This window comes from Silene latifolia, chromosome 5 (assembly GCF_048544455.1).
Source record: "Silene latifolia isolate original U9 population chromosome 5, ASM4854445v1, whole genome shotgun sequence".
In the NCBI taxonomy this organism is placed as follows: Eukaryota; Viridiplantae; Streptophyta; class Magnoliopsida; order Caryophyllales; family Caryophyllaceae; genus Silene; species Silene latifolia.
In genome coordinates this window covers 41,185,767-41,199,017 of record NC_133530.1, presented here as the reverse complement: position 1 = coordinate 41,199,017, position 13,251 = coordinate 41,185,767, and positions in this window count along the sequence as shown.

Below are 13,251 nucleotides of genomic sequence, written 5' to 3'. Positions count from 1 at the left end.
TATAGAGGGCCAGGTTATGTCGAGGCCCGAACGGTGGCAGATCTTCGTCGGAGAATGTTACAGCGTTGGTGATCCGAGGCCGATTTGGGCGATGTGAGTGACCATGTCCGCAGGAGTAGTATTCGACGACACGGTCATGTTCATCAAAGCTTGTAACAAAGCTTGACGATGTTCGAAAGAGCTTAGGATAAGTTGCGGATAGACACGTCGGCCTTAGTCTTTTGGAGTTGCTTGATGAGGAAAGCCTCGGAGGTCGACCCTTCACCAAGAACTTCGACCACTACCGGCTCTTTGAGAGGTGTCTTGTTCGGGGTATCTTTAGCTTTCTCCACACGATACGGGCGTCCGGATCTAGTCAAATGGTTTGACTCTAGGGCATCTTGCCTCACCTTTAAGATTTCTTCTTGGGTGTGAGGAATTGTCGCACCTTTGACGAGGTAAACATCATCCTCGTCATCAGCCCAAACGCCATTGATTTCATTGCCGCATCGGAGTATGTAAGGAGTACAATCGACAACAAAATCCCCGAATGTAATCTCGTTTCTCGAGCTTGGTAGGAATTCGGAGCAATCTACGAATATTCTTCCGACGAAAACCCCTTTTAGACGACATGGGCGAATCAAGTGAGAGTAATCGACACTATCTTTGGTAGAGACAAAGTTAGTGTGGTCGCCAAACGGATTGGTGACGTTGTTGGGCTTTATGGCCGGGATTGGGAGCGTTCCGTTCTCAATCATATCTTGAATTTCGTGCTTTAGTCTAAAGCACCTTTCGAGATCGTGTGCATTCCCTTGATGAAAGGCACAAGAGGCATTCGGTTTGTACCATTTGCCTTGTTGTTCAGCAGGTGGATCCGGAGTTGGACCAATGGGCTTCAACTTTCCTTGGGCCATGAGCCTTTGGAGAGCATAGGCGTAAGTGCACCCGATATCGGTGAATACCCTCGGAGCTTGGCGCGGAGGCCTTTTTGACTGTCCATCTAAGAGATTGACAGTTTCAACAAAGTGGGCAGCTGCTGGTGCTTTTGCTTTATATGACGAAGCCCCTTGGTATCCCTTTGGCTTTCTCCCAAAGAATTCGGACATCGTCCTCTACCTTTATCCCGATCCTTATCAATTCTTTGAAAGAACCAAAATTTTGGTATTTCATAGCATTACGGTAAACAGGTCGTAAATTCTTCACGAACTTATCTACCATTTCGACTTCATCAGGTTTCTTAGCTAGTTTTACGCTTTCAGCGCGCCATCTTGCGAGGAATTCAATAAAGCCCTCTTTTTCCTTCGTGTCATCACTTCCAAAGTCCTTATGTTGGTTTGAATCTTAACATTGTCAGCATAGTGCTTCTGAGAACTCCACCGTAATATCTTGAAAGTGGGGAAGTTCTTGAGGTCAAGATTATAGAACCACGCCTTTGGGTGTTCACCCAGAGATTGGGCGAAAATTTCGGAGAGCATATCGGCGGTACTCCCTTGGTGCTAAGTACCCTTTATAGGCCTTAACATGGTGGACTGGATCTTCGGTGCCCTTGAACTTTGGGATGTCAGTGAGTACCATGTTCGTGGGCAACTTATCCTGAACTGGGGCATAGGCCCTAGCATTCTCATAGTGGATGTTCTTCCCCTGGGAGAGTTTCAAACGGTCTTTGATGAACTTGAACCGTTTCTCCGGATCGTCGAGAGGTGGAGGGGAATCTTCACCACGACTTAGATTCGATTGCATCCATTCGGGTCATCATGAGGTTCACGGCCTCGGTGAGCTTGTTAAAGACATCTTCCATTGCTTGACGTCGGGTTTTGGCGGCCTTTCTACAAGAAAACCCCGTACTGAGTCAATATTTAAAGTAAGAGCCCATGCACACTTAAGGACACGACCCCAACTTGACTCAAACAAAGACTCGACTTGAGATTGACTAAACAAGGGTTCGACTCACGGTTTGATTTAGACCTTGGTTCATTTTAGACTTGGCAAAACAACATGACTCAAACTGTCATGGCACGATTCTAAACTGGACTCGGTGTGACTAAACCCGTGATTGGACTAACATAGCCCATAGGTTCGGGTGAAACGCCCTAAATGGCCTAGCTTGGGCGTTTTTGTGGACTATCCTAGACCAAAAGGTTGACCAACATGACTCAAGGCCCAAGAGGTGAGCTTGGGTCAAGGTCGTGTTCTAGACTCTTAGAACGAAACACACCCGGCCTAACACGGCCATGACCCGGACACGACTCGACGCATTTCATGCTTGGTTGAGGTTCGAGAGGCACTTTGGATTGATTTTGAAAAACGAAAGATTGATTCGAAAATGAGATTTGAAATGGGCAGCATGCCGGCTATAAAAGCTCATTTTGGGCCGAAAATTCTAGTCCTATTTGGGCAGCATTCCGCGTTTTTAAAACCATGCTATTTTGAAAGTAAGTTGTTCAAAAGTTCGGTTTTGAAAAGGACATGAGAAATTTCGAAAAAGACTCGGGAAAACAAATTGCACATTGTCATTCTCATGTTGTAAGGATGTATGCTCCTAGACATCTCTAAGTCTCGGCAAGTCTTCTACAAGAAGGTCTATGCCCTCCATCCTTTTGCGGTCTTATAGAGCAAGGTGTCTTAAGGTAGAGTACCTAGAAGATCGTCCCCACCATCAAGAACCACGCGAGGTGAAGTGGAAGCGAGCAATGTGCAGCTTCCTAGCATAGTGGGGACGTCGCCCCCACGCATCACGAAGAAACGCTGGGACGGCCCGGGAAGTCCTTAAGGGTTTATGCATGAATCGTAGCACTATGAGTAATGTTTTACTTTCCAACACTTTCTTTTCAAGTTTCACCTTGGAGGAAAAGACCCTAGAAACAAAGTGCAACTAGTCCTCTTTTCCCAGTGAGTCGCCAAATCGTGGACAAGGCCCTCGGGAGGCTGCGTCCGCGGGATCCACACTAGGCATAATCGACTCGAGGTTCTTTCGAATCGAATTAAGACCAATTAGAGTCGCCACCAAGTTTTTTGGGAACTTGGAACCGTTCAAGTCAACTTTACACCTTTCATCGAAAAGCATAAAGCCAATCGACTACGAGTGATTAAAGATAAAGACTTGTACCCTATATCACTCGATTTGAATGACTCTCGTAATCCAATGGTATTTAGACGGATCCACAAACCATAGATCTTGAGTAAGGGGTGAGGGTACGTGTTAGGAAGCCCATAAGGACACCTAACCCCGCCCGTCAATAACGGCCTCTACTAAGTCAAGTATGGATTTCAAACAAGGTCATAGCTACTACGATATATGAAATGCAAACATTGTTTTCAAAACCCTAACATGTGAAGTTTCTATGTCGATTTAGATGCAACTAAACTAACTTTGTCAAAGTTGTAATTTAGCATGTGGGTTGATTAATCTAACAACATACAAAGCAAACAAGGCTTAAAGGGGGAATGGGGGAGCCGTTGGGATCTACCTATTACAACCCGGGCATTTCATGCCGACACAACGAGAAATTAGAAATACAACTCGATCTAAATACAATTGCTACATACAAAACCGTACACGATAACACACACGGCCAACCGGCCTAGAAAAAACGTGCACAAAAGGGGTGGCCCACGGCTTACATGACCCACGGCCTTGGGTCACTCCTTGTGATGTGTGCTTTCGCTTGATCTTATAGAATTAGACATTGGGCTACGCACCAAAGCATGCATTAGCATAAATCGGGCCATGTTGCTTTAAACAACATGCGATTTACTACGCTCTTACATGCATTGGGGAACAACCGTCTAACCAAACAAGACTAAGGTTTTTTTGAAAGAGGTTTTGACTCGATAAAAGAAAACTAACTCGAAAATTACAACTCGATAAACAAACTATAAATTACAAGCTATAAAACAACAAAGAACAAATGACAAACAAGAAAAGAAAAACGAAATGAGAAAGACGAGAGACACGGCCAACTCACGGCCCAAACCACGGCCACCCTCACGGCCAAGACAAGGCCATCCTAGTTCCTAGGTTAGGTTCATTAGTTAGATCGAATGATTGCGAAACGGATTAGAAAACGAGTTAGAAAACGAGTTATAGGACAGGTTGATCGATTGAGAAGAAATGCGCGAGTGTGTATTCTACACGGCCTAAAGGGTCCAATTAGGTCACGATATCATAAGATTAATGCTTACTCGTCGAGTGTTAATAGGAAGGTGCTAATCACGCACTCCTATGCTAGCGAGAAATCAAGTGAAAAGGAAGATGTATTCAATTAGGTTATAGAATTGTTAATCGATTTTTAAAGCTATGTCGGTGCCACCTAACATGTCTAATTAGGTTATTAAATTGATCTAATGTCGTCTAAATAAGTCATATGTTAACAATAAGAGGTCATACTAACATGCAACGGGTCCTAAGGTGGGTCGAATTGGCCGAGACAACAAAGGGTCAAAAGCGAGGAACGGAAGTTAGAAATTCGTTTTATTTATGCCCTACCTTGAACACGAGGATATGTAAATGAGACGGGGGTGTACGACCGACTGAAGTAGCGGTTTATTTTTCCATCTCAAGTCAACGCGGGTGTTCATGGTGGTACTTTAACTCATACTCGGACTAAACTAGTTTCATAGTTAATTTAAACGATAAATAAAAGCGATAAACAAACAAAAATAAACTATAAGAAAAACAAACATAAAAAACGAAATAAAAAAGGAGAAAGAGGAGGATTTGATGCACCCTCAACCTACATGTATCGTTGACACCGTCTTGGGTCGTAATCGATGGTAGATTTTATCTCGAGAGGCCGTCGTCGACGAAGAAACAAAGCAAACACGCGTTTTTGGCAAATCTGGACAGCAACTTTCAAACGATGATTTCTCCCTCGTTTCACGATGAAAATTCGATTTAAAAGATGTTTTGAAAACTAGAAAGAGAGGAGAACAGAGATCTTAAAGCAACCCCTGCTTGTTTTGGGTTATTGGACACGAAAAACGAGCACAAACAGAACTGGACAGACAAGAACAAACCGCGAAAACAGAGTGTATAACACTCTGTTTTTCGAGGGATTTCGTGTACTCTCAAGGGCAATTTGGCTCATAAATCTTTATCTAATGTGTAGATGGATGTTATGTGGTTAATTAGGAACACGAAAATCGAGTTTTGATGGAGGTTTGAGGGAGGAACGAATTGTTTTTCGAGGAGGACACACAAACAGTTTCAGTTTGTATGTCGGTTTTGTGGAGGGTTTTTGAGAGGCAATTAGGGTTTGTTTCTGAGGTTTAAAGCTTGTGAGTGATGGTAGGATGTGGGGAGAACTTAGAGGAATGAATGTATGGTGAAGGGTGGGTGTTTATAAGGAGTTAAAGTAGGGCAAAAGAGAGGGAGAGGCAGTCGGGCCTGCTCACGCATAGCTGCTGTCCAGCAGCTTTTGTGAGGGTTTGGGAGGGGTTTTCTTGGTGATTAAGCTAGGGTAATATGGGTAGGATACTAGGGTATGGGTTAGGGTTAATGGGTACGGGTTTTGGTGGTATTTGGAGCGGGTTTTGGGCTCGGGATTGAGCTGCCAAAACAGGGGGCTGCTCGTGTATATGCGGGTCATTGGGGACGATTTGGGATGGAATTTTGGGCCGTGGATAGGGGGTTCGAACTGGGGTGGATGGGTATTGGTCTAGGTTGGTTAGTGTACTCGATATTCGTGCCAACTCGTAAAGAAAACGGGCCCAAAAACCGAGCTAAAATCGAGCTCAAAAACATGCTTTTAAAACGAGTTTTCTTCGCTTTTTAAATCGATTTTTCAAATCAATTAACACATTAAAATAAATGATTTTTCAAACCAAATATACTCATAAAATGATTTTTCAAATCAAATATTTATTTTATTTTCAATAAAATAAACTTGGGAAAATAAATTCAAAATAAAATAAAATAAATTGAATTCACCTAAAAAAGCTATAATTTAAATATCATTTAAATTAATAAAATGAACTCACTTAAAAAAACATTAATTTAAATATCATTTAAATTAATAAAATACTTCATCGACGACGCCCATTCTACATCGTAAAACGAGCTCCAAATAATGACAATGACAACTAAAGAATACATGTGTCCTATCATCATCGGGTGTTTGTCGGGTTCTCTATAAATTCCAATATCGACGGATACGGGTATCTACAATCATGTTTGATAATGAAGTTGTGTCTGAATTCTGTATCAAAAGAAGTGTCGAGAATGCTGAGCAAGCGGAAGCTTTGGCAATTAGGGAGGCCTTGAAGTGGGCGCTCTCTCGCAATATCCTTCATGTTACCATTTTCTCTGATTGTTTACAGGTTCTTGCTCAAGTCCTGAAGTTTTCTCAACTCAAACATTGGATTAGGAATACTGTTGAAGATATCACTGAAGTAGCGGCAAACTTTCACTGCATTTCTTTTGCTTATGTTCCTAGAATGTGTAATAAAGCCGCGCATAAGCTAGCTAAGCGTGCTATTAAATTGTAGAACTCGTTAACCCGATTGTGAAAAAAAAAAAAAAAAAAAAAAAAACTTATAAGCCCACCCCTCCAGAACTTCCCGTCAATATTTTATATTTGCTTTTTACCTCACAAAATAAATTAATGTAAACTATCCACCGTATAAACATAATTTTACATGTTACGCTTCAAAATTTAAAACAGTAGTGTAACCCTTAGTATTTGTTTGGATGTAAACTTTCTTCTGCAATTTGTTTAAAAAAAATTGTGTGTGTCATAAATCGATCTCAAACAACTACTTTAAGAGTCAAGATTTTTATCGTACTCTATTCTAGTTTGATAGTTTTATGTTTTGCATCCGATTTTAGTTGGGTAAGTTAATTATGGACTCTAATTTGATTAGCTGAGGATTTGATTAGAAATAACCCATAAATCTCTATTTTATTTCACTCGGTCTTAGAGGTTTAGTCGAGAGCTACAACTTTAATAAAGAGCTAGGTAAGTACGGCATTCATCAATTAATAATTTTATTAGTTTATAGTCTTGTATTTCGTTTTCATGTGAAGTTGCTCTATTAAGATTTTGGCTTTTGATTATGATGGACGACTAAATGTAGTTTGTGTTTGTAAAGAGTGTCAAGATTAATGATCCATATATTGCATCATAAATTCTCGTAAAAATATCTACTGCCATGCATGTTTCATTAGAATTAAAAACATATATTCTCTCCATCCCGATCAATAGTTTACATTTTTCTTTCTTTGGTGTTTCAGTTAATAGTTTACACAATAATATTAAAAGTAATTTCCCTCACTTTGTACCTTAGTCTTTGTGTATTAAGCATATATGTAAACATTTCATTGAGATGGAGGGAGTATATCTCATGCTAGCTAGTTAATATCTCGTTAGAGTTTTACTATTGTTATACTTTGTATAAATAATGTAAATCTATTATATTATATCCTCCTACTACTACATAATTATAAATAACAATATTTAAAATTTGTAATTATGAGCGAGTTTTTTTTTTCCCTTCTAGTTACTCCTATATTAATCTTTTATCCTAATAGAAATATAAAGACGCTTGAGTGATTGGCTCATGTAAAAGAGAGCTTGATGATTGGGATAGAAAATTACTAATCTTTTATCAAACAATATGCTACACCAAGATTAACATTATGATTAAGATCTAAACAAATTAATAAAAACAAACCATTAAAATCATTATTCATCGGCATGACATGCGTAGCATCATGTAGTAACTCACTCCCCTTAAAAAACCCCATAACATAGTAATTTAGTCATGTTTTTTTATTCTTTGTAAAAGGCATTTTAAGCAAAAGCAAACAAATGATTAAGAGAGACGTACTTAGTTATTTCATTGCAACATTGATATTGATCTCATATGTTATATAATTTTCTCATGTCATATCCAAATAATATATAGAGTACAAAATGTCATATCCAAATAATATATAGAGTACAAATTAACTTTTACAATTATTTGTATTGATTCTTACAAAATTATAGATCAATACCAATGTTTACTCCGTATTAGGGTCCTTTTTGGGAAAAAATTGTGCAAACAGCAACTCAGCAAGTGAATTTGTGGAGAATAAGAAGCGAATTGTTTGATTGTAACATCTAAAGAGTAAGTTAACACTGTGTAATGCGTTTTGCTTGTATACTCAGTATAAAGCATAAACTTGTAAGGAAACTTGAATTCCTACCAATTCATAATCAAATTATGGCTAATATATATGGATTATAGGATCACATTGCTCGTGATTCGTGAAAATATAGAAGCCCCATTGCAATTCATTTTCTGGTACTTCAATTCAATCTAAAGCCGGCTTGTCTGCAAGGCAAATTGAAAACATACCATATCCTTTATTTTTACACGAAACTCACATTCAAATGTCTTTCCGTAGGCTAAATTAAACAATTTACCATATCCGTCATCGACACAACTTATAGACTGTGCTAATATGGCGTGGGTTGAAAATCTCATTACTTTGATAACCTGAACACACACAAAAACATATCATGCATTAGTAACAATAATGAGTAGATAACTAGTTGAGATCCCGTGCTAAAGCACGGTATTTGTGAGGGTTAAATTAATTGAGCTTTAATTTTACATAAATGGGTTGTAGTTATAATAGTATGTACGTTATTTAAAAAGGCAAAATTTATTTATACATCAAAATTTATTTATACATCATAACATTTTGGAGATTTTATTTGTATTAATTATACTATTTAATTATACTCTATAATCTATATTATACTTTATACAAACACTATAATGTTTGGAGCTAGAACTTTTCTATGTATAGAAATATAGGATACTGAATATTTTATTTGTGGCAAAGATTGCGCATATAGTTATGGAAATTCTATTAGTATTAAATAAGGTAATGTTAATATAAATTATCAATGTTTGGGGCTCACCGAGTTTCTTGTTTTACAGAAAAAATTATACTTACACATTGAATTTTTCGTTGGCCCACTAATGTATTGAATGGTAGTGAATTAAGATGACAAAAAAAAAATAGGCCCACTTATAGGAGAATGCATTTAGGCGGGAAAAACATTGAGTTTTCTTATTCTTTTAGTTTAGTGGGGATGACAATTTGAAATACTCGTCAGGCACTAAATGCAAATTAAACCTAATAAATATGGAAACTAACAATCTAAATTTTGTAAAGCTAATAAGGAAATTGGATCATAAAAAACAAACAAGCATATGGTTTGTAAACTGAAATAATGAAAACTAAGGAGGAAATTGCATTATAATTGACTACAATTGTGATGTTTATCGGTTTGTTTATATATACCTTTTGTAATTAGTGTTTTAATTCTAGAACAAACTCAATGGGAAAGAGGTCTTTTGCTAGTATGTAATTCTTATTATTATTTAATTAATAATATCATAGGTAATTTTTTATCTTTTCTATTTTTAAATTTTTTATCTTATTTAGAACTGTGGTATATTTTTAAATACACATTACTAGTTTGAATGCCCGTGCGTTGCAACGGGGTAATAAACTTATTTATAATGCAAAAAAAATCTTATAAAGGTTTAATGTTTACATTCTATGTCTAATGATTGGTTTACATATTATTAAAATATCTCTTTCAAAAAAAAAAGATTAATATATACGTGGGTTAACTCTTATTTATAATCATATAATCACCCTACCTTATCCTAATCTTTCGATGTGGGACAATTCTATTATTTATATGTAATATATTCACCAAACTTGGATTATTTTTCTGATGTGGGACAATTCTACTATTTATACGTAATATATATTCATCAAACCTGCATTATTTTTCAATGTGGGACAAATAACATAATCAGAATTACACTATCTTTTTTCCACTTAGTTCGACATCCAACCAGATCCCGAATACCGAATACGGACAATTGCTACTCATTATATCTAATAGTTATATTTAAATTTAATAATATGATCAAGTACTCTCCATTAATATTTGTACGTTGTTTTTCTTCAAAAAAACAATTTCATAATTGAGATACGGAAATTTTCCGTGGTACCCCTTAATTTTGTCAGATTTTCCATGTTACCCCTACTTTTAAGAATCTTCCTACGGTACCCTTGAGGTTCCATTTTTTTGCCCATGGTACCCCCTAATGTAAAGGTTATTAAATGGACGTTAAGTTTGATGGCGTGGCAATACAATAACAATTAAAAATAATTCCCCCTTTATTGTTTTATTGGTACGAATATCTCTCTCTTTTACATGAAAATTTAATTAACTATATCATTATAATATTAGAAATTTCTCATGGTAACTTTGAACTTTGATAGATTACACAGAGTACCCCTAATTTTAAGTTTCTACAAATGGTACCCTTGTGTTCACCTTTTTCTTTCTCAGAATACCATTTGACAACTTCCGTCATAAGCCCATTACTCTTATGACTTGGGGACGCCTTTTTCTTTTGTTATCTATTACAGAAACACTTCATTACCTAATTCCTAAATCCATATTTTATTTAATAAACTAAAATTTAATACCTAAATAACAAAACACAAATAGCATGGCATGCTCAATTACTCATCTAGTTACTCATAGGAGTAATAGTGTTATGAAAAAAAGTAAACACAAGGGTATTATATGTAGAAACTTAAAATTAGGGGTATTATGTGTAATCTACCAAAATTCGAGGGTATCATGAAAATTTTCCGTTATAATACTGACTATTTTATCGCTCTTTCTTCCACCCAAAAAAAAATGTTACAATTTTAAAAAATTAATATTTAATTAAAGATTATGTTTAAAGTCTCTTATATAATAAGTATACTTTGAGAGATTAATATATTTGGGGTGATACCTAAGTTCTAAGGATAAATCCTATTTATAATCATGGGATCACCTCAGCTTATGATAATCTTCTGATGTGGGACAATTCAACTATTTATACGTAGTATATATTTATGACACCTACATTATTTTTCAATGTGAGACGAATAACATATTTAAAAGTACACCATATTTTTTGAACCTAATTCGACATCCAACCCGATTTAATAATAAGTAAATATTATATTATCTATTAATATTCATACATTTGTTTTCTATTTTTTTTTATCATAATAAAAATATGTGCAAATGATATGAACCTATACTCTAATGATAGAACTTTTTTTAACACAATTCTAATTATATTATTTAAACGTAGTATATTTACCACAGCTACATTACTTTTTAAATGTGGGACATATAAAATCAATAGGTAGAAAATATAATGATATAAACTTTTAAGAGCACTCCAAGACAGTACTTAAGATACTCAAATGATTTTGGGTTCATGCCTAAGTTCCAAGGATGCCTCTTATTTATAATCATGGAATCACCCACCTTATGTTATATTTCGATGTGGGAAAATTCTATTTTTTATATGTAGTATATTTGTCACACCTATATTATTTTTCAATGTGGGACATATAACATACTATGAAATACGTCATCTTTAATATGTGCAAATTATATGAAATCTATACATACTTTAATGATAGCATTTCTTACCATGAATCTAATAATATTATTTTCATAATTTTTTTACCGACATTATTTCTTTAGTTTTGTATTATGTCAGGAGACTACCATTAGTAAAACCTTTAGTTTTGTATTTTCTGATTTTCTTGCTCATGTTCTTAACTCTTTCCCGGTATTGAAAATCTTAAGACCTCTTTAATTAAAACAATATTTATGAGACTCAATTTTTTTTGGGTGGATCATAAGTTCCAAATATGCCTCCTATTTATAATCATAGGATCACATCACCTTGTACTAATCTTTCGATGTGGAACAATTCTACTATTTATATGTAGCATATTCACCGCACCTACTTTATTTTCCAATGTGGGAAAAAACATGCTAAAAAGTACACAATTTTACATATTACGAAGTACACCATCTTTAATTTGTGCAAAGAATATGAAATTTATACTCTAATGATAGCATTTTTTACCACAAAGCTAATTATATTATTTTCATAATTTTTTTAACGATATTTTTTTGCCAAATGAAATATAAAAAGTTGATATAAAAATTGAAAATATCACTTGAATATAATTTAGGAAATATACATATTATAATAATTAAAAGATTCTCCACTTTATTTTTTACATTAAAAATTATACTTTCCTAAATTGATTTTTGATGATGTGGACGCTCTCAGATCGCTCGAAAAAACTCTCTTTTATATAGATATATAGATTTATTAAATAATAGTAGTAGCCACTAATATCACTCGAAATTAACAAAAGCAGTAGACACTAACATCGCACGAAAAGTTCCTCTTTTAAGTATATATTAGATTTAATGCCCGTGTGATGCACGGGCCTAATGGTAATATTCTATCATGTATAATGTATAAAGTAGTATCATCAACTCAAGTTAAAGCATCAAACTTATAGTACCCAATCTCCACTGCCATTGTATTAAACACAGCTGCCTTTGGAATAACTATAGTAAGGTAGATAGGGATCGGATTAGGTCAATCGTCGTTAAATCTTACTCGCCAACGCTATCTCGAGAATGTGGTTAATGAAAAAGAGATTCTTATGTTAGGAACTTCTATTTTAGGCCATTTTGTTTTTGAGTGAGAGAAGTTGAACTTAACTAAATAGAGTTGCGTTGATTTGAACTGATCTGGATGAATTTGAAGTAATAGTTAATTTGAGAAAATTTGAGCAGAACTGAACTGAATAGAGATAAACCAAGAGTTAATTTGAGAAGAGTTGAGTTGAATGGAGCTGAACTGATCAACTGAATGGAGTTGAGCTGAGCTGAGCTGAACTGAATGGAGCTGAGTTCAGAAGAAATGAACTGAATAAAGCTGAAGTAATTCGAGATGAATTCAGTTGAACTGAACTGAATGGAACTGGGGGCGGGACTGAATGAGATGAGTTGAGCTAAAGTGAATGGAGCGGAGCGGATTTAAGAGTTAATTTGAGAAGAGTTGAGCTGAAATGAACCAAACGGAGCTGAACTGACTGAACTGAATGGAGTTGAAATAAAAGTAATTAATTTGAGAAGAATTGAGCTAAACTGAATGAAGCTGAGCTTAACTAAATTGAATTGAATTGAAATAAGATCAAATTAAGACAGAAAAATAGGGCCTTATTAGTTTGTTTAATTTAATTTTCTTTTAAGTTGAGTTGAATAAAAATTGACATTATATATAATCAACGAAAATATGGAACCCATATTCAATTTTACAATTTCTTTGGGTTGTTAACTTTAATTTAATAAATTAATTAAATTTGTTATCTGG